Here is a 20,350-nt window from a genome sequence, read left to right on the forward strand (position 1 = left end):
TCAGTGGTTAAGCCATAACCATCCAGGAGTGCATTCTTAAGAACTTGGAAATTATTAGCATCATTTTCTTTCACAGTAAGGAGCCTATCCCTACCTTTTCCACTAAATGATAGCCATAGGATAGCAGCCCACTGCCTTTGAGGGACATCCTGTACAACACAGGCCCTCTCAAGTGCAGCAAACCACTTGTTAATGTCATCCCCCTCCTTGTAAGGGGGAACTATCTTGTGCAGATTCCTGGAATCATGCTCTTTTACAGGATGACTAAGGGGAATACTGCTGCTGCCACCATGGGTTTCTAAACCCAGTTTCTGTCTCTCCTTCTCTACTTCTAAAGTCTGTCTATCCAAATCCAGCTGTTGCTTCTTGAGCTTCAGTCTGGTTTGTTCCACTCTCAATCTATTGAGCTCCCTTTCTAACAATCTGTCATCAGGGTGGGTGGGAGGGACATGCCTTGAAACAGAAGTATGGTGAGAATGGACAGAAGGAGACCTGTCCCTTACAGAAGCCACCCTAACAGCTTGGCTAACAGAAACATCACTACCAGTATGGTGAGAATAAATGCTTTTGCTATGATGTGAGACAACACTATTTATATGGTGTGGCTCATCATCATTACCAACTATGCTAGACTGTCTAGTAATGGGCAGGCTAGGAAGTTTCTTTCCTGAATCTTTTCCTGGGGGAGTCCCTGGATCAGATTGAGAACCATTAGCTACTTTTTCAACAGATTGGGCACTTATGGCCTTATCCTGTACTCTAAGCATGTTAATTAACAGTTCTAAGGAAGGATTCTTCCCTACACTCAAACCTCTCTCTATGCAGAGACTCCTTGCTCCTTTCCGGCTAAGGTGATCATATGCAAGTTTGGACAGATCAACATTTTGGCCTGTGCCAGACATTTTTAGAGAGAGTTAAAGTGATAGTAAAAGATAAAAAGTTTGTCAGAGCTTTTAGAAAGACAGAGAAAAAAAACTTTTTAAACTTTTTAGAACTTTTTAGAAAGTTAGAAGTACTTTTCAGCAGTTAGAAAAGAGTGAAAAGAGGAAATGCAAAACTTTTTGGCTATGTGTATATACACTGACCTTGTTTTGTATATTTTTCTCTTATGAAAAGTACAATGACAAGAGTGGTAAGTAGTCTCAAAGCACTTATCCCACCGCTGCACAACCAATGTAGGAGGCTGGACTGGCTTGTAGTGAGTACCAAGGGGTACTTGCACCAGGCCCAGTTATCCCTTATTAGTGTATAGGGTGTCTAGCAGCTTAGGCTGATAGATAATGGTAGCTTAGCAGAGCAGCTTAGGCTGAACTAGGAGACGTGTGAAGCTACTACAGTACCACCTAGTGTCATATGCACAATATCATAAGAAAACACAATACACAGTTATACTAAAAATAAAGGTACTTTATTTTTATGACAGTATGCCAAATCAAATCAAATCATTAACATTTATAAAGCGCGCTACTCACCCGTGCGGGTCTCAAGGCGCTAGGGGGGAAAGGGGGGGTTATCGCTGCTCGAACAGCCAAGTCTTTAGGAGTCTCCGGAAAGCGGAGTGGTCCTGGGTGGTCCTGAGGCTGGTGGGGAGGGAGTTCCAGGTCTTGGCCGCCAGGAAGGAGAAAGATCTCCCACCCGCCGTGGAGCGGCGGGTGCGAGGGACGGCAGCAAGTGCAAGGCCAGCGGAGCGGAGGGGGCGGGTGGGGACGTAGAAGCTGAGGCGTCTGTTGAGGTATTCCGGTCCCTTGTTGTGGAGGGCTTTGTGTGCGTGGGTGAGAAGACGGAAGGTGATCCTTTTGCTGACTGGGAGCCAATGCAGGTGTCTCAGGTGTGCGGAGATGTGGCTGTTGCGGGGTACGTCGAGGATGAGGAGGGCCGAGGCGTTTTGGATGCGTTGCAGGCGGTTTTGGAGTTTGGCTGTGGTCCCGGCGTAGAGGGTGTTGCCGTAGTCCAGGCGGCTCGTGACGAGGGCGTGGGTCACGGTTTTTCTGGTGTCGGCGGGGATCCAGCGGAAGATCTTACGGAGCATGCGGAGAGTGAGGAAGCAGGCGGAGGACACGGCGTTGACTTGCTTGGTCATGGTGAGAAGAGGGTCCAAGATGAAGCCGAGGTTGCGGGCGTGGTCTGCGGGGGTCGGTGCGGTGCCGAGGGCCGTGGGCCACCAGGAGTCGTCCCAGGCGGACGGGGTGTTGCCGAGGATGAGGACTTCCGTTTTTTCAGAGTTCAGCTTGAGGCGGCTGAGCCTCATCCAATCTGCGACGTCCTTCATACCCTCTTGTAGGTTGGTTTTGGCGCTGGCGGGGTCCTTGGTGAGGGAGAGTACAAGTTGGGTGTCGTCGGCGTAGGAGGTGATGATGATGTCGTGCTTGCGTACGATGTCGGCGAGGGGGCTCATGTAGACATTGAAGAGTGTCGGGCTGAGCGATGAGCCTTGAGGTACGCCGCAGATGATCTTGGTGGGTTCTGAGCGAAACGGAGGGAGGTAAACTCTTTGGGAGCGGTTAGCGAGGAAGGAGGCGATCCAGTCCAGGGCCTGGCCTTGGATCCCGGTGGAGCGTAGGCGGGTGATTAGGGTGCGGTGACAGACGGTGTCAAAGGCAGCCGAGAGGTCGAGGAGAATGAGGGCGACTGTTTCACCGTTGTCCATCAGGGTTCTGATGTCGTCTGTGACTGAGATGAGGGCGGTTTCCGTGCTGTGGTTGGTTCGGAATCCGGTTTGTGAAGGGTCGAGCAGGTTGTTGTCTTCCAGGAAGGTGGTCAGCTGTTTGTTGACGGTCTTTTCTATTACCTTGGAAAGGTAGAAGAGAGATGGGGCGGAAGTTTTTCAGGTCGCTTGGGTCAGCCGTAGGTTTCTTTAGTAGGGCGTTGACTTCAGCGTGCTTCCAGCATTCGGGGAAGGTAGCAGAAGAAAAAGAAGAGTTGATGACGGTCTGGAGGTGCGGGGCGATGATGTCGTCGGCTTTGTTAAAGATGAAGTGCGGGCAGGGGTCCGAAGGGGCGCCGGAGTGGATAGAGTTCATGATGGATTTGGTTTCTTCCGTGTTGATGTGGGTCCAGTTGTTGAGGGTGATGTCCGGGGAAGCGGGTTCAGTGGTGTATGGTTGGGTCTGGTGTCCGAAGCTGTCGTGGAGGTCGCTGATCTTGCGATGGAAGAAAGTGGCGAGGGATTCGCACAAATCCTGTGAGGGCGTGACGGCGTTGGCGCTGGCGCTGGGGTTGGAGAACTCTTTGACGATGCTGAAGAGTTCTCTGCTGTTGTGGCTGTTTTTGTCTAGTCTGTCGGTGAAAAAGTTCCTTTTGGCAGTGCGGATCAGGTGGTGGTGTTCGCGTGTAGCGTTCTTGAGGGCGGTCATGTTGTCAGCGGTGTGGTCCTTGCGCCAGGCCTTCTCAAGGGCACGACAAGTTTTCTTTGATTCTTTGAGGGTGTCAGAGAACCAGAGAGGTTTTTTGGTGTTGGTCTGTCGATGCGTGCGTTTGAGGGGAGCAAGGTTGTCAGCGCAGTTGGAGATCCAGTTTGTGAGGTTGAGAGCTGCGTCGTTGGGGTCGGTGGTGAGGGTGGGTTGGTTGGCGGCGAGAGCGGAGAAGAGTTGCTCTTCAGGGATCTTGTTCCACTGTCGATGAGGGATGGGTTGAGTGCGGAGGTGGGAGGTCTCGCGTCGGAATGTGAAGTGGACGCAGCTGTGGTCGGTCCAGTGTAGGGCAGAGGTGTGGCTGAAGAAGACGTGTTTGCTGGCGGAGAAGATAGGGTCGAGCGTGTGTCCGGCGATGTGAGTGGCGGTGTTCACCAGTTGTTTGAGGCCGAGGTTGGCGAGGTTGTCGAGCAGGGTGGTGGTGTTGGGGTCGTTGTTTTGTTCCAGATGGAAGTTGAGGTCGCCTAGGAGGATGTAGTCCGGTGAGGCGAGGGCGTGCGGGGAGATGAAGTCGGCGATGGCGTCGCTGAAAGAGGCGCGAGGTCCGGGAGGACGGTAGACGAGGGATCCTCTGAGGGTGGTCCTTGGGTCGGTGCTAATCTGAAAATGCAGGTGTTCAGCGGCGAGGGGGGGGTCTTCGGTGGAGGTGGTGACGCTGATGGAGTCTTTGAAGATGATGGCGACACCTCCTCCTACTTGGTTGGTGCGGTCTTTTCTGGAGATCTTGTAGCCTTCGGGGATGGCGGTAGCGATGTCTGGAGCAGAGGAGGCGTTCATCCATGTCTCCGTGATGAAGGCGACGTCCGGGGCTGTGGAGTCCAGGAGGTCCCAAAGTTCAACGGCGTGCTTGTGGACGGAACGAGCGTTGATCAGGATGCACTTGAGGTGGTTGATGGCGTGTGGGCTTGTGGTCGTGGTAGTTGCGTGGTGGAAGATGCGTTTGCAGGAGTTGCAGGCGAAGGGTCTATGGGTGCGTTTGGGGTGAGCTAGGAAGCAGGTTTTGGAGCGCCCTGGGTTGAGGGCGTGGAGGGTGGTGGGGTCGTAGCGGATCAGCGGGGCTTGGGGGAGCTGGGGACCAGGGGTCGTGGCGCTGGGCGCGGGCCAGGCGCGGACGGGCGCAGACGGGCTTGCCTCTGGCGTGCCTCCGGCGCGCCAGCGGCGTGCCCGCTGCGCAGTCGCGCAGCGGCCGCCATAAGAGGTAGGAGGGGGGGGGAGGGGTCAGCTGGGGGCGAATGGGAGCTGGGGGGCGGGGGCGTGCAGGAGGTCGCGGCGGGAAAGCGCGAGGGAGGGGGGGGACAGGTAGAGTGAGAGGAGCTGGGGGAGGGGGTTTAGGGTGGAGGAGGGTGAGTGTTAGGAGGTTTGGAGATTAGGGAGAGAGATAGGAGTAGGGTTGTGAAGATAGGGGAGGGGGGGTTGTAGAGGTGGGTGAGGGAGAGAGGTAGAGTGAGAGGATAGGGAGATAGGTAGTAGAGGGGGTGGCGGGAGGGGGGGAGAGATAGAGAAATAGATAGAGAAAATAGATAGAGAAGTCGATAGATAGGGAAATAGATAGATAGACAGATAGGTAGGTAGGAGGAGGTGGAGAGTGGGGGAGTTAGATAGTGAGATAGGGAGCTAGAGAGATAGGAAGATAGGAGGAGTGAGGGAGGTAGATAGCGGACGGGTTAGCTAGGGGTGAGAGAGGGGGAGGCGAGTGAGGGAGGGGGATGAGGAAGGAGCAGGAGGGCAGGCTCGGGGGAAGAAGACGGAGGAGGTAGAAGAGCCGAAGACAGGAGAACAGAAGACAGAAGAACAGAAGACAGAAGAACAGAAGACCGGAAGAGCAGAAGACAGAAGAACAGAAGAACAGAAGAACAGAAGAACAGAAGACAGAAGACCGGAAGAGCAGAAGAACAGAAGAACAGAAGAACAGAAGACAGAAGCACAGAAGATCGGAAGAGCAGAAGAACAGAGAAGAACAGAGAAGAACACAGAAGAACACAGAAGAACCGAGAAGAAGAACACAGAAGCACCGAGAAGAACAGAGAAGAAGAACACAGAAGACCGGAAGAACACAGAAGAACAGAAGGGAAGAACAGAAGAACAGAAGAACAGAAGAACAGAAGAACACAGAAGAAGATTGCAGAGGGGGGGCGAGGAGGAAGAGACAGAGAGGAGGAAAAGAAGCAGGAGCAGGAGAGAAGGTGAGTGGCGCGGGGCAGGGCGAGGGGCTGGGAGGAGGGGGGTACTTACAGTTAGGTGGGTCTCAGGAACACAGGAACTCGGGAACTTGGAGGAGCTGCAGCGGCAGGGGGAGCGACCTACCCTTGGGTCAAGGGTCGCTACCACTGTCGCGCAGCGGCCGCCATAAGAGGTAGGAGGGCGGGGGGAGGGGTCAGCTGGGGGCGAATGGGAGCTGGGGGGCGGGGGCGTGCAGGAGGTCGCGGCGGGAAAGCGCGAGGGAGGGGGGGACAGGTAGAGTGAGAGGAGCTGGGGGAGGGGGTTTAGGGTGGAGGAGGGTGAGTGTTAGGAGGTTTGGAGATTAGGGAGAGAGATAGGAGTAGGGTTGTGAAGATAGGGGAGGGGGGGTTGTAGAGGTGGGTGAGGGAGAGAGGTAGAGTGAGAGGATAGGGAGATAGGTAGTAGAGGGGGTGGCGGGAGGGGGGAGAGATAGAGAAATAGATAGAGAAAATAGATAGAGAAGTCGATAGATAGGGAAATAGATAGATAGACAGATAGGTAGGTAGGAGGAGGTGGAGAGTGGGGGAGTTAGATAGTGAGATAGGGAGCTAGAGAGATAGGAAGATAGGAGGAGTGAGGGAGGTAGATAGCGAACGGGTTAGCTAGGGGTGAGAGAGGGGGAGGCGAGTGAGGGAGGGGGATGAGGAAGGAGCAGGAGGGCAGGCTCGGGGGAAGAAGACGGAGGAGGTAGAAGAGCCGAAGACAGGAGAACAGAAGACAGAAGAACAGAAGACAGAAGAACAGAAGACCGGAAGAGCAGAAGACAGAAGAACAGAAGAACAGAAGAACAGAAGAACAGAAGACCGGAAGAGCAGAAGACAGAAGAACAGAAGAACAGAAGAACAGAAGACAGAAGCACAGAAGATCGGAAGAGCAGAAGAACAGAGAAGAACAGAGAAGAACAGAGAAGAACAGAGAAGAACACAGAAGAACCGAGAAGAAGAACACAGAAGCACCGAGAAGAACAGAGAAGAAGAACACAGAAGACCGGAAGAACACAGAAGAACAGAAGGGAAGAACAGAAGAACAGAAGAGAAGAACAGAAGAACACAGAAGAAGATTGCAGAGGGGGGGCGAGGAGGAAGAGACAGAGAGGAGGAAAAGAAGCAGGAGCAGGAGAGAAGGTGAGTGGTGCGGGGCAGGGCGAGGGGCTGGGAGGAGGGGGGTACTTACAGTTAGGTGGGTCTCAGGAACACAGGAACTCGGGAACTTGGAGGAGCTGCAGCGGCAGGGGGAGCGACCTACCCTTGGGTAGGTAGTATCTTAGAGTGTACCCTCAGTGAGAGGATAGGAAATATACACAAGATATATATACACAATAGCAAAAATATGCAGTATAGTCTTAGAAAACAGTGCAAACAATGTATAGTTACAATAGGATGCAATGGGGAAACATAGGGATAGGGGCAACACAAACCATATACTCCAAAAGTGGAATGCGAACCACGAATGGACCCCAAACCTATGTGACCTTGTAGAGGGTCGCTGGGACTATTGAAAAATAGTGAGAGTTAGAAAAATAACCCTCCCAAGACCCTGAAAAGTGAGTGCAAAGTGCACTAAAGTTCCCCAAAAGACAAAGAAGTCGTGTTAGAGGAATAATGCAGGAAAGACACAAACCAGCAATGCAACAACTGTGGATTTCCAATCTAGGATACCTGTGGAACAAGGGGACCAAGTCCAAAAGTCACAAGCAAGTCGGAGATGGGCAGATGCCCAGGAAATGCCAGCTGCGGGTGCAAAGAAGCTTCTACTGGACAGAAGAAGCTGAGGTTTCTGCAGGAACGAAAAGGGCTAGAGACTTCCCCTTTGGTGGACGGATCCCTCTCGCCGTGGAGAGTCGTGCAGAAGTGTTTTCCCGCCGAAAGAACACCAACAAGCCTTGCTAGCTGCAAATCGTGCGGTTAGCGTTTTTGGACGCTGCTGAGGCCCAGGAGGGACCAGGAGGTCGCAAATTGGACCAGCAGAGAGAGGCGACGTCGAGCAAGACAAGGAGCCCTCTCTGAAGCCGGTAGCACCCGGAGAAGTGCCAGAAACAGGCACTACGAGGATGCGTGAAACGGTGCTCGCCGAAGTTGCACAAAGGAGTCCCACGTCGCCGGAGACCAACTTAGAAAGTCGTGCAATGCAGGTTAGAGTGCCGTGGACCCAGGCTTGGCTGTGCACAAAGGATTTCCGCCGGAAGTGCACAGGGGCCGGAGTAGCTGCAAAAGTCGCGATTCCCAGCAATGCAGCCCAGCGAGGTGAGGCAAGGACTTACCTCCACCAAACTTGGACTGAAGAGTCACTGGACTGTGGGGGTCACTTGGACAGAGTTGCTGGATTCGAGGGACCTCGCTCGTCGTGCTGAGAGGAGACCCAAGGGACCGGTAATGCAGCTTTTTGGTGCCTGCGGTTGCAGGGGGAAGATTCCGTCGACCCATAGGAGATTTCTTTGGAGCTTCTGGTGCAGAGAGGAGGCAGACTACCCCCACAGCATGCACAAGCAGGAAAACAGTCGAGAAGGCGGCAGGATCAGCGTTACAGAGTTGCAGTAGTCGTCTTTGCTACTATGTTGCAGGTTTGCAGGCTTCCAGCGCGGTCAGCAGTCGATTCCTTGGCAGAAGGTGAAGAGAGAGATGCAGAGGAACTCGGATGAGCTCTTGCATTCGTTATCTAAAGTTTCCCCAGAGACAGAGACCCTAAATAGCCAGAAAAGAGGGTTTGGCTACCTAGGAGAGAGGATAGGCTAGCAACACCTGAAGGAGCCTATCACAAGGAGTCTCTGATGTCACCTGGTGGCACTGGCCACTCAGAGCAGTCCAGTGTGCCAGCAGCACCTCTGTTTCCAAGATGGCAGAGGTCTGGAGCACACTGGAGGAGCTCTGGACACCTCCCAGGGGAGGTGCAGGTCAGGGGAGTGGTCACTCCCCTTTCCTTTGTCCAGTTTCGCGCCAGAGCAGGGCTAAGGGGTCCCCTGAACCGATGTAGACTGGCTTATGCAGAATTGGGCACCTCTGTGCCCAACAAAGCATTTCCAGAGGCTGGGGGAGGCTACTCCTCCCCTGCCTTCACACCATTTTCCAAAGGGAGAGGGTGTCACACCCTCTCTCAGAGGAAGTTCTTTGTTCTGCCATCCTGGGCCAGGCCTGGCTGGACCCCAGGAGGGCAGATGCCTGTCTGAGGGGTTGGCAGCAGCAGCAGCTGCAGTGAAACCCCAGGAAGGGCAGTTTGGCAGTACCAGGGTCTGTGCTACAGACCACTGGGATCATGGGATTGTGCCAACTATGCCAGGATGGCATAGAGGGGGCAATTCCATGATCATAGACATGTTACATGGCCATATTCGGAGTTACCATTGTGAAGCTACATATAGGTAGTGACCTATATATAGTGCACACGTGTAATGGTGTCCCCGCACTCACAAAGTTCAGGGAATTGGCTCTGAACAATGTGGGGGCACCTTGGCTAGTGCCAGGGTGCCCACACACTAAGTAACTTGGCACCTAACCTTTACCAGGTAAAGGTTAGACATATAGGTGACTTATAAGTTACTTAAGTGCAGTGTAAAATGGCTGTGAAATAACGTGGACGTTATTTCACTCAGGCTGCAGTGGCAGGCCTGTGTAAGAATTGTCAGAGCTCCCTATGGGTGGCAAAAGAAATGCTGCAGCCCATAGGGATCTCCTGGAACCCCAATACCCTGGGTACCTCAGTACCATATACTAGGGAATTATAAGGGTGTTCCAGTAAGCCAATGTAAATTGGTAAAAATGGTCACTAGCCTGTTAGTGACAATTTGTTAAGAAATGAGAGAGCATAACCACTGAGGTTCTGATTAGCAGAGCCTCAGTGAGACAGTTAGTCACTACACAGGTAACACATTCAGGCACACTTATGAGCACTGGGGCCCTGGGTTACCAGGGTCCCAGTGACACATACAACTAAAACAACATATATACAGTGAAAAATGGGGGTAACATGCCAGGCAAGATGGTACTTTCCTACACATACCTATATCCATAAGAGCATGGTCTTGATCAAGATCAAGCTGGGAGACGTATGTTAGCTCCACTCTAAAGCCAAAGCTGGACAAACTTGAAGTACAGTGACTCACAGCCAGAGAGCCCTCACTCTTCACCTTTTGGTCTTTGGACGAATACAGTGATAACATGGACTTCCCAAGCGGCACCATCTATACCTGCATTAGAATGTCAATTTTTTTCCCTTGACCAGCCCATTCACCAATTGCCAGAACTTTTTATTATTCTTCTGTTTATTGGACATAAGGAGCTTAGACCACAGGTCTTCATAATACCGTCTTTTTTTCTGTCCAGAAGTCTTTCTTGTATTGTGATCTCAGTTTAAGTAGCCTTGTTTTATCAGGGTTCTTGTCCCATCATGCTTCCTTTGCCACTTTTTTTGTTTGACGTGAGACTTTGTTTTTTAATTTGCGCAGCTTTCTGTGATACCATGGATTCCCTTCAATACCACTCTTAGCTTTTTTGTTTGCCTCAAATGCAGTAATTCAGAGATGGTTTTTTATAGGAAATGTATTAAATAATGAGTCACATAAGTGCTTCCATGTCTTCACCCGTTCTTCTGTTCTCAATGCTGCTTGTTCTTGCTTCCCAAATTATTTATTGAGCTCTTCTTTTGACCCTGCACAGAGACACACTTCTTCCATCACTTTCTTGATTCCCAGCCCCTGCCATTTCAAATTTTTTATATTATGAGCTGTCGGGCAGCAATGATAATATTTGCAGACAGTAACCACTTACATTCAAGTCGTATCTTTATAGATTGTGGAAAGTGATCGCTCTCTGGGCGTACATGAATATTGTAGGCGGCGACTAATGGCAGTGCTGCTTCACTTATTAACGTGAAGTCTATTGTCGATTTTTTTGTTCCACTAGAGAAAGTTACAGGTGTAAAAGGGTCTGCACCTGAATGGGTCATCAAGTGACAGAGGCCAAGATTTTCAAACCTATTATTCAAATCCAATCCATGGTATTTTAGTCCCCATTTTGTAAAGCCTTTACTCAAGTCAGCGTTGAAGTCACCAGACACAATATGGATGGCCTCCTTATACTGCCCCTGCAACATTTTTAGAATGCCTAACAGTGTTTCCATATTTTCCCTGTTTTGATCCTTGTTCAGGTGGATATATACGTTGATTGGCAGCAAAGATGTATTAGCAACAAATAGCTCCTGGGTTTCCAACTTAATTATCAACAGCCAGTCTATTCCAAGGTCAAATTGGTTAATGACCCAATTAATTTTGGTTGAACATAACACTGTGAGGCCACCTTTAGGGTGTCCACATTTTTGAGACTTTACTGCAGAGATATGCATCCCGACAAAGCCTGAGAGTTTAATTGGCTCCATACACTAGGTTTTCTGGAACATAACAATATCAAACTGCTGTATGAACGTCAGCGCTTCCGAATCTGTTGCCATTTGTTTCAGACCATGGGAGTTCCAAGAGCATATATGGGGGGTGAATGATACAAATGCTAACAGTATCAAAGGACTGACACAGGCATTATCCAACAATACCATGAAGATCTAGGGGTGAAATCCAATTGAAAATGAACAATGCCACCTCATGTCTCTGTTAGGAATTGTTGGATATACCTTGTAGTGGCTTTCACAAGCAACATTCCAAAGAAAGGAGTTGGGAGACTGGGGTTAAACTAGCTGGAACACTGCAACCCAATATAGGTATTGATGAATGGTTAAAATGCCATTTTATATAACCCGTTTATGATGGGAACTAAGGTATACATATCAAAACAGTGCAATTGAATTCACAACTGGCAGGGGTCCTTTGAGAGCCCCTGTTGGTCTGTAGTTGGTAAACAATGATATGTATGACAGGAAAAGCAAAACTATGTCTTAGATGTGCTGTTGGCTAAAGAGACAGAACTAATGGACGTTGTCACTCATTACATAGAGCCACTTGGCAGTACTTGATGCATAACAGTCCACTTTCCCTCTCTGACTCCTGCTACCCTTCCAGTCACGAATTGATTCTATCTTTGATCTCAGCCCTGTACAGTGCCCTACTTGGTACATGCCATGCAAATACCACATACATGCGCAATGTCATTGGTCAGAAAGAAGATCAGAGATCTCAAGGTGCAATGTTCCTAGAGTGATCAGATGACTTTGTTTCAATTATACCTGTTTCAGTCTCGGTTTCTCATTTTTTTTTAAACCACTGCATCCTTCTGGAAAAAGAAGGATCGGAACCTGGCATCCCAGTAAGATGGACCCATCTGCTTGTCCTAATTGAGTGAAATGTCCACTGATACGCATTTAGGGGGTTAAGATAAAAACCTAGTGCTTTAAAATGAAATGGTGGATCCCCAAATTTGAGACTGTACTGGAATCAATACTGACCAAGAGTAATAGTATGTTCCAGATTTTGAGACAAGTTGGGAGTCACAGCGGTGCAGGAGAGGCACCCAGAGAAGTTGCAAATCAATGGTTGAGGTCCTACAACCAGATTTCCACTGCACAATTAAGTTCTGCCCCTTCAAGGCTGGGAGTGCCTTTTATTTAGCCCCTGGGGCTACTATTAGTTCAATGAAGACGGCCTTGCAAACCCTCCTAAAAGGAATACCCTGTTCCCAGTGTAAACATAACATTCCTCCCCAACTGGATGAAACAACCAAACAAAAACAAGAGTAATACAAAGAATAGGAAAGTCATCCATCATACACTCACTTTACATAAGGCAGGGGTGTGGAATTTATTAAAATATCTACTTGTCCAGGGGACAGGTTGCTTCTCAAATCTACTTGTCCTGTAAAAAGATCTACTTGTCCCTTTGGTGCCATGTAGTGTGGCGACAAATTATGGCAGCAATTAATAGCCTCTCTGATTATGCCAGGGCTACTACCATAGTAGGGCTTGAATACTTGGAGTTTCAATCCCTACTGTAGCAATTTCCTTATTTTGACACCTTTCTGCAGATCTGCATACTGGGGCTGGAGGAAGCAGTAAGCAATAGTTCCAGGGCTGGAATGCCTTTGAGTCTGCAAACCTACTAACCTGCATGTTTTAAGGATTTTTACCAGCTTCTCTCTAATATTTTCCCATAATAAGAAAGGTTGGACATTTACTCCTGACCATGGCAGAATTAGAACTTCTTCCAGGGTTGGGAAGAAAGTGGCTGGAGGGAAAATGAACTTGCAAATGCTCAATAGATTTTCACATGAGCAAATCTACACATCGTATTTACCCACGCTAAAATACAGTTCACAAATATTTTATAGGGGTACGACATATACCATGGGTGCACTTTTGTGACTTTCTTTAAGAATTTGGGGCCACAAGTAGGTAGGTTCAGATTTGTGACCTGCAAATTGTGAGTCGCAAATCCGAATGTAGGATGGTGTCCTTGACACCATCTGTGATTTGCAAGGGCTTCGCAAATGCCCACATCATGAATAATCATGAGGTGGGTCGCAATTTGCGACCCCCTCACGAATGGTGGCCTGCTGGAGACAGCAGACCACCATGTCTGTGACTGCTTTTCAATAAAGCAGTTTTTTTTGTTTTTTTTTGTAATGCAGCCCGTTTTCCTTAAAGGAAAACGAGATGCATAACAAAAACGAAAAATGAAACGTTTTCGTTTCATTTTTTCAGAGCAGGCAGTGGTCCGCAGGACCACTGCTTGCTCTGAAAAAATGTTTACAGTGACATTCACAATAGGAAAGGGGTCCCATGGGGATCCCTTCCCTTTTGCGAAAGTGTTAGCACCCATTTGAAATGGGTGCAAACTGCGATTGGTTTGCGCCCGCGTTCTCGGTCACAAAACAATCCTACATTGCACTGCGAGTTGCAATTAGGAAGGGAACACCCCTTACTAATTGCGAGTCGCAAACCCGTTTTGTGATTCGGTAACCAGGTTACTGAATCGCAAAACTGGGTTTGTGCATCGCAATGTGCTTTTTGCACGTCGCAAACAGCGAAAGTCGCTGTTTGCAACATGCAAAAAGCTACCTACATGTGGGTCTTGGTCCCAAATTAGGTCTGGTGTTAACAAAGACATTTTGTTTTTATTAAACTTCTATTTCTCTCTCTTTCGGCTGGCTTTACTGTGAGTGATCGCATTCTGCTCTTCCACAAGGAGCATATTGCCAAACAAAGTAGTTTTGTTCAGTGTCAGGAACTACAGTGGCAATCAGTGACGTAATGAAACTGGAGGGTGCCCCTTTGCAAAGAACATGGAGGAGCCCCCTCTCCAGACTCACTCAGGGCAGGTGCTGTGCTGACGGGGCCCCCTGGAGGGCGGCTGCGGGGCCTTTGTTATGCCGCTGGTGGCAACGTGTGCTTTAAGAGTTCAAAAACGTTTTGGGGGGGTTTTGCCAATGTTTGTTACAATGTTGAGGTTCCTGGTAGCTCCCACAACAATAAAGTGTTACAAAAGCCATGTCAAAACAAGACACGCATTGATGAAACTAAAAGACTTATAAAAATATGTCAGATCAGTAGGCTTTGTCAGTGTTTGTTTATTTTCATGCTTCCCATAATCGTGTTGAAAATGGTTACATTGATTTTCCATTAGAAATATTTTTGGGAAATACTAGCATGCATCAACACATTTTACTAAATGACACTTCATTTGCATATAATCAGAGAGCATTCTGGGAGCATTATACTTAGCCTCTTAGCCTAAACTTTTCAAACATGTGTGTACACGTTTTTTTTTTTTTTTGTACTGGAACGTCAGTAGTGAAGTGTGACCTTAAAACATTTATTTACAGCACGCACCCTAATAATGAAGGCTTTCAAATAATGAACCATAAATACAAGTTCGAACAGCATTATCTTTTGGAAACACATTACCTCAACTGCAGAGAGTTCAACTCTCTGTAAACAGGCAGCCAAAGGGTTTGTGCTGCAGGGGGTTGGGCCTACTTGTCCCAAGGACAAAGTAAACATAAAAACTTGTTGCCCTTGACCCCAAACAAGATGTCCCGGGCGTGGGGCAATAGGAATTCCACATCCCTGCATAAGGTCATAATTGGTAGGAGGTACATGGAGCTGGCCTTGGCTGTTACTCCAACCATTGTTCCTGGGGTGAGAAATGTAGGGGCTTACTCCAATATTATAGGGTGACATGCGACTTCAGATGCTGCACACATACCCATCTTTTGGAACAGATAAGGGAGAGAATTCTAAAAAACAAAAGAGGAATTCCATTTTCACATTCACTTGCATTGAAATAGAGAGTGTTTCTGTGGAACAGCTACAATAAAGCCATTCCACCTTTAAAAAAATCAGAGGTATACTGCAATACAATTTTACAAAGCCATTTACATTCTAGATTGGAGTACCTCCCCTCCCATCTGCTTATGAAACAGAATAATTTAATTTGGTTAAATCAAATCCTCATAATCATTATTCTCATATTCTAAATAACACTAGAAAACATGTACACCTGAGGGTCGAATCCTCATTTCCACTTTAGCACTGACCTATTTTAAGATTCAAAACTTGTTTTTGAGCTTCAATATAATTTTAAATTTAAAAAGAAAAAATAACATTTTAAACTTATTTTTTCTCTGTGATCCATTAGTCGGTTTGGGGTGGATTATAAGGAGCTAAGCAACCATTAAAATCAAATATTGAGTTAACTTTTTGACCTTCATTCTCTTTACAAATAAGTGATGCCAGTGTTAGGTTACTGGACCTTGGTGTGTACACAATTTGCCTCCTGTCCACTCTCTTGGAAACCACAAAAATGCCCAGTTCAAGACGAGCCAGACATTGAGGAGTTGTTGAAATTATATGCAGTAATTCTGTAGTCCAGTGGTTTCAAATTTTTTAGAACCATGACCCACTTTTTAGAATAACAAACTTTCGCGACCCACATTCCTTTAATGAGCATGAGAAAGGGCAGCTTTTTATGTAATTAAAGCTTTGAGTGCTAGTGCTCTATTTTTCACAGAAATTACATTTTCCAGTGACATTACCATTAACATTGCACAGCCAGACAGTTTTACTGATAGAACTATATAGCATATAAATGATAAAGTGGGGAGACCAGGTTTCTTTGAATATTTATCATTTCTGCATCATCTGCTTTGATCCTACTAAATAAAATCTGTTTCCAGCACACTTCAGACTTACAAAAAAAGGCCTTCATTTTTACTTTCTTAAGTGGTGAATTAATAGTTTATTTACAGGTATTTACGGTTTCTTGTGTATTGCCCAAAAGAACACCCTAGAGCCTATTCTTTTTCATTCTCTGTACTCCAGCAGGATTGTCACGTTATTCACTTTAAAAACTACTCTCAATTTGCAGTCAGAGAAAGAAACGTAAACACCAATCCCATAGCAATTTATCAAAAGATGTAGCTTGACATTTCACCTCTCTCTTTGAAGCACAAGCAAATCTGACAAGTTAAACACAAGAATTTAAAGGCATCCTTATTTATTACTTCCACTTTCGCGACCCAGAGTTTAGGAAACACTGCTGTAGTGCATTGCAGCCAATGGTGCCCAGGCGTTTAGGAAAGCACTTTGCAAAAGGAACAGAACAGAACTGTAATATTGGACTGATCTTTTCATCAAACAACTTTAATAGGATAAACTTTGTTATCTAGAACTGATTTGCCACGTGTGGCATTTGTCCTTTATGGCAATTTATTTTGGGGTAAAGTTTTTTAAAACATAAATATATAAATTCACTATCGCACCTTGCGATTTTGCCCCTTTTCCACTTCTAACCGTTGACTTCCAAATTACAAATCAGTGTTTCAAAAATTGCATTTGTGCTCTCTGGCACACTTGTAAGTGGCCATACTCCATAAATGCACACAAATCTGAGGCACCTCTAGCCGGGGTTTTCTGCACAAACTAGTACTTTTGCCTGCACACAAACCCGGTATATCCGACTGTAAGTGCCAGAATGCAACGATAGGCCATGGAAATCCCGAGAACACAACACACTCAACCTCTGACATATTTTGGAATAAAGCAGTTTCCATGGTGAAGCGTGACAGTCCCGTGGCTCCTCCGCAGACCCTTCCAGGATGGCCGCACTACGGCCCGGGGGTCTCCGCATTCCAGCTCCTCGGTGATGTCAGCGCCGGCTGCTAGCTTGCTGTCAGTGTCCGCAGATTCCAGGCTGAGGGTCGCTAGCTTGCTGCTGTTAGCAGCAGATTTCGGACTCCGGGCTGCTCTCTTTCTTCCCGGGTTGAGCTCCGCAGGAATCCGTAACCCGAGACAGGTCTGTTCATTGTGTTTATTTATTTAATGGTCTTTTAGGGAGGAGCATCGCTGGCTTCAGTGCGGTTTGTCCAGGTTCGAGCTCACAGCAGAGGGAGGGGCGTGTTTGTAATGCTTGCTTTACACTAGCTGAGCTAGGAGCATCCTCAGCATCTTTAAATCTGTGCAGGCAACCAGAGCGTTTCTCCGAGCCAGTCGTGACGTCAGCTTTTTTTGGAGAGTGGTTCCCTTGAAACCTATACGGTTTTAAGATTTGGTTGTCTGGTGGCTATGATTACAAGGGCATTGGTATTCTTCCTTTAAATGGGTTAAGGCCCATAATACGTCTAAGAGGTTTCCTAACCTCCGGCCGTGGGAAACAGACGACTTCTGCAGCTGAGTTTGGGAGATTCCTAAGACGCAGACCTAAAAGGCTTAATTACCCTGCAGACTGGCCGTGCTGCTTCACCACAAACCTTTTGGCCCAGTAAGCTTCCTAATACGTAGCCAGGCCTAGTTAGTCCGCTTCCTGACCCTGTGCAGCCTTAAAAACTACCCGTCCTGCTACCAGGGCTGGGCAGAGCTGTCAAGTTTAATTATTTAATGTGTGAGCAGGTTAGGCAGCGTAGTTTTCTCTTCCCTGTGCATTCTGGTACGTGTAGACCATTTCGCTCCTTTGTGTTTCCAAGACTACAAATGCAAAGAAAAACTCGATATAAGATATGCGACACAGACCAGAAATACAGAATTTGTATTTTTATTGGATCTTGTAATGTGAGAAGCGTTCATGTGAATATATCACATGCTATATGAATAGTTCCCATGTTAATCAAAATATTAAGAGACCAAGACCTAAAAATCTGTCCAATGCGTCACTAAACCACCTTTCGGAAAAGCCATAAGTATTTTCCTACATTTGAGAATTGGAGTATGGAAGATTGTGTGGCAACTAGCACAAGATGTGTTGCTGTAAATGTTTTAGATGAGGTTCTTAAAAGTACCAAATACCTTTTATACATAGAACATTTGCAAGGAATGTGAATTATAACATATACTAAGTGTAATTTTGAATAATATATAATACGTGTAATTTTGAATAATATATGATGGGCCTCAGTAAGACATAATAACCTGGAGCAGGATTATCATTAAAGATCAGTATTTCCTCTAATGTTAAACCTACGAGAAAAAACTGTGCTAGTGGAATAAACTAGGTACTGCACATTTTTCCTTGTAAAACACATTGTCAAAGGTCTCTTAAAGTTCCTGTGTGCGTTAAGAAGCTTTGAAGCCAGGCTGCATGTTTTGATGCCCTTTAGGCACACATACAAGGCCGAGAAGCACCACAGGTTTGTTTGCAGTGTTGGACAAGAACCCCATGTGTTGGCGTCCATTCAAGAGTACGCAGGCTACATATCAAGAAGCTACCCAAGCCCCCTTTACCCCACCACCACCACCACAACCACCACCAACCCCAACCCTAGGTCTGGCAATGTGGTTGGAAAGCACTTCACGACTGACAGTAGGGTTGGGAAGCTAACCACACCATACTGCTGTGCTAAAGCACATCAGGTCCAGATCTGAATCGTATGGAATTTGACAGAACTGGAGAGACTATAAATCATATCCAGGCCGGATGTGCTTTAACAGCAGAACAGAATATATTCTAGCCATGCCCGCAGAAACGTATTATACCCTTGTTTACTTTGTCTTATCTAGTGTAAATTGTTAATGCTTTAATCTCTATGAGGTGACTCTCTACCTGAACTCTTGTGAAAAGATAATAAAAAAATTACAGACGATTCAAAATGCAGCAGCCACAATGATTTTCAGTCTAGAGACGAAGGACTCCATCTCAGTGGACATTACATCTCTACACTGGCATCCAGTTAAACAAACAGTTTTGTTTAAGGCCCTCTGCTTCATAAACAACCCCTTATATAACTCAAAACAGAACCTGATATCTACGTGATTTATACATCGTTCCCTAGGTGCACACTACGATTTGAGGCAACAGCTTTTGCCAAGGAACCCAAAAATCGGTGCTCATATCTTGGGGGAAACAACTCCTCTGTAAGAAGATCCGGATTTGACAAAAAGTATATTGATCAAAATTTGCTTCATGTGGACTCCCACTTAGAAATTCTAGACAATAAGAGACGAGAGGAACTAGAGGATTTATGGACTTCTGACATGGGGGGACAATTATGTAGAAAGAGCTCTCATTCGTGTTGTCTTGTTCCTTTATCTGCATCATGCTTCATCAGAGAAGAAAATGGTCTGCCTACACAAAGAGAGATTTCACTGACCTTAAGTTGTGAGCTTTCCTCACTCAACTGGTGAAGTTAAAGGTGGGGTTTTGAGAGTAGGCATGATCCTTCATCCTCTTAGAGTGTGGTAGGAGCTTCCTTAAAAAGGTCAGGAACGAGAGGGAAGAAATAATGTAAATTCTAAAACTGGAATATAACTAAGCTGGAGAAGATCCACAGAAGGTATGGGGATTCGGATCCATGTTCACTGCGTTGCCTCCTTGGGGTAGCGAACAAGACACTGGAAGCTTTCCCTGCTTATACTATGAAGTTCACTGTGTTGTACCCTGTCCTGCTACGTTCTATTTTTTCAGCACTAGATGCCCAACATAGTGCTTTTTTTATCAAGAGATTCCTGATAAACAAATTGTTTATTTTTTAATACGATGATTTCAAGTGGTCTAATTCCTGCAAGCTTGGTTCATTTGTTATTAGATTACTTGTGTTGCCTTTCTTATAGACGTTGTTTAACCTTAAAAGCACAAAGTAGATATTCAATACAAAAGTCCATTGTCCTTTTCCTGCTGCTTCTTTTTAAAGAAACGTAATGCTGCAAGGTCATTATTGAATTAATAGATTAAAATATACTTTAAATGGTTCTCTGTTATACGGAAGGCCAGTTTAATTTCTATGAATTGAAAGGAGGACGTTTTCCAGGCACATACGTGGCATCACCAGGAGTTAATAAATTGTCAAAATTTGACAGAATCTAAATTTCGAACCCTGATGTCTGCTACCTGCTGTGAGTACAAATGGCCCGTATGATTTTTGTTTTTCTTTCTCTGCACTCTTGAAGAGAAAAGCAATGTCCCTTAATGCGTCAGTCAGGCAAGGCAAGAGTTTAATTTCCTGAAAACGACTGCCTCGTTGAGCACATGCTCATAAATCCTAGTTTCCGGTTTAAATTCTGAATTTGTGTTTGCCGCTGAGCCCTGCTCCTTTCGCTACACCCTGCCATTCTTCTGCGGCTTCACTAGGTTGTAATTTTCACGGGTGATGTTTGAGAAAGAATATTACTTAATCTCCCCATGCCTAAAAATTAATGTGACCTTGTGTAATGTAACTGGTGCTCATGTAAAGTGCTAAAATGCTCCAGTGCCCTTGTGCCGAGTTCGTGCTATATAAAAACAGCAAATGAAAATCACCCATTCGTGTTCTATTGAATTTATCACTGTTTTTAGCCATGTTGTACAGCATGCCTAAAAG

The 20,350-nt window shown here is 46.7% G+C and overlaps 1 protein-coding gene across 1 annotated transcript in view; it reads left to right on the forward strand.

The window, feature by feature from the left end:
• Window positions 1-16,682: 16,682 nt before the first annotated feature.
• LOC138304293 (oocyte zinc finger protein XlCOF6-like) overlaps window positions 16,683-20,350 on the forward strand; it is a 129,658-nt gene continuing 125,990 nt past the window's right edge. Inside the window, exon 1 of the mRNA XM_069244237.1 lies at window positions 16,683-16,857. The gene's annotated coding sequence lies outside the window, so the exon portion shown is untranslated. The remainder of the gene's footprint in view (window positions 16,858-20,350) is intronic.

The sequence above is a fragment of the Pleurodeles waltl genome, chromosome 7 (assembly GCF_031143425.1).
Source record: "Pleurodeles waltl isolate 20211129_DDA chromosome 7, aPleWal1.hap1.20221129, whole genome shotgun sequence".
In the NCBI taxonomy this organism is placed as follows: domain Eukaryota; kingdom Metazoa; phylum Chordata; class Amphibia; order Caudata; family Salamandridae; genus Pleurodeles; species Pleurodeles waltl.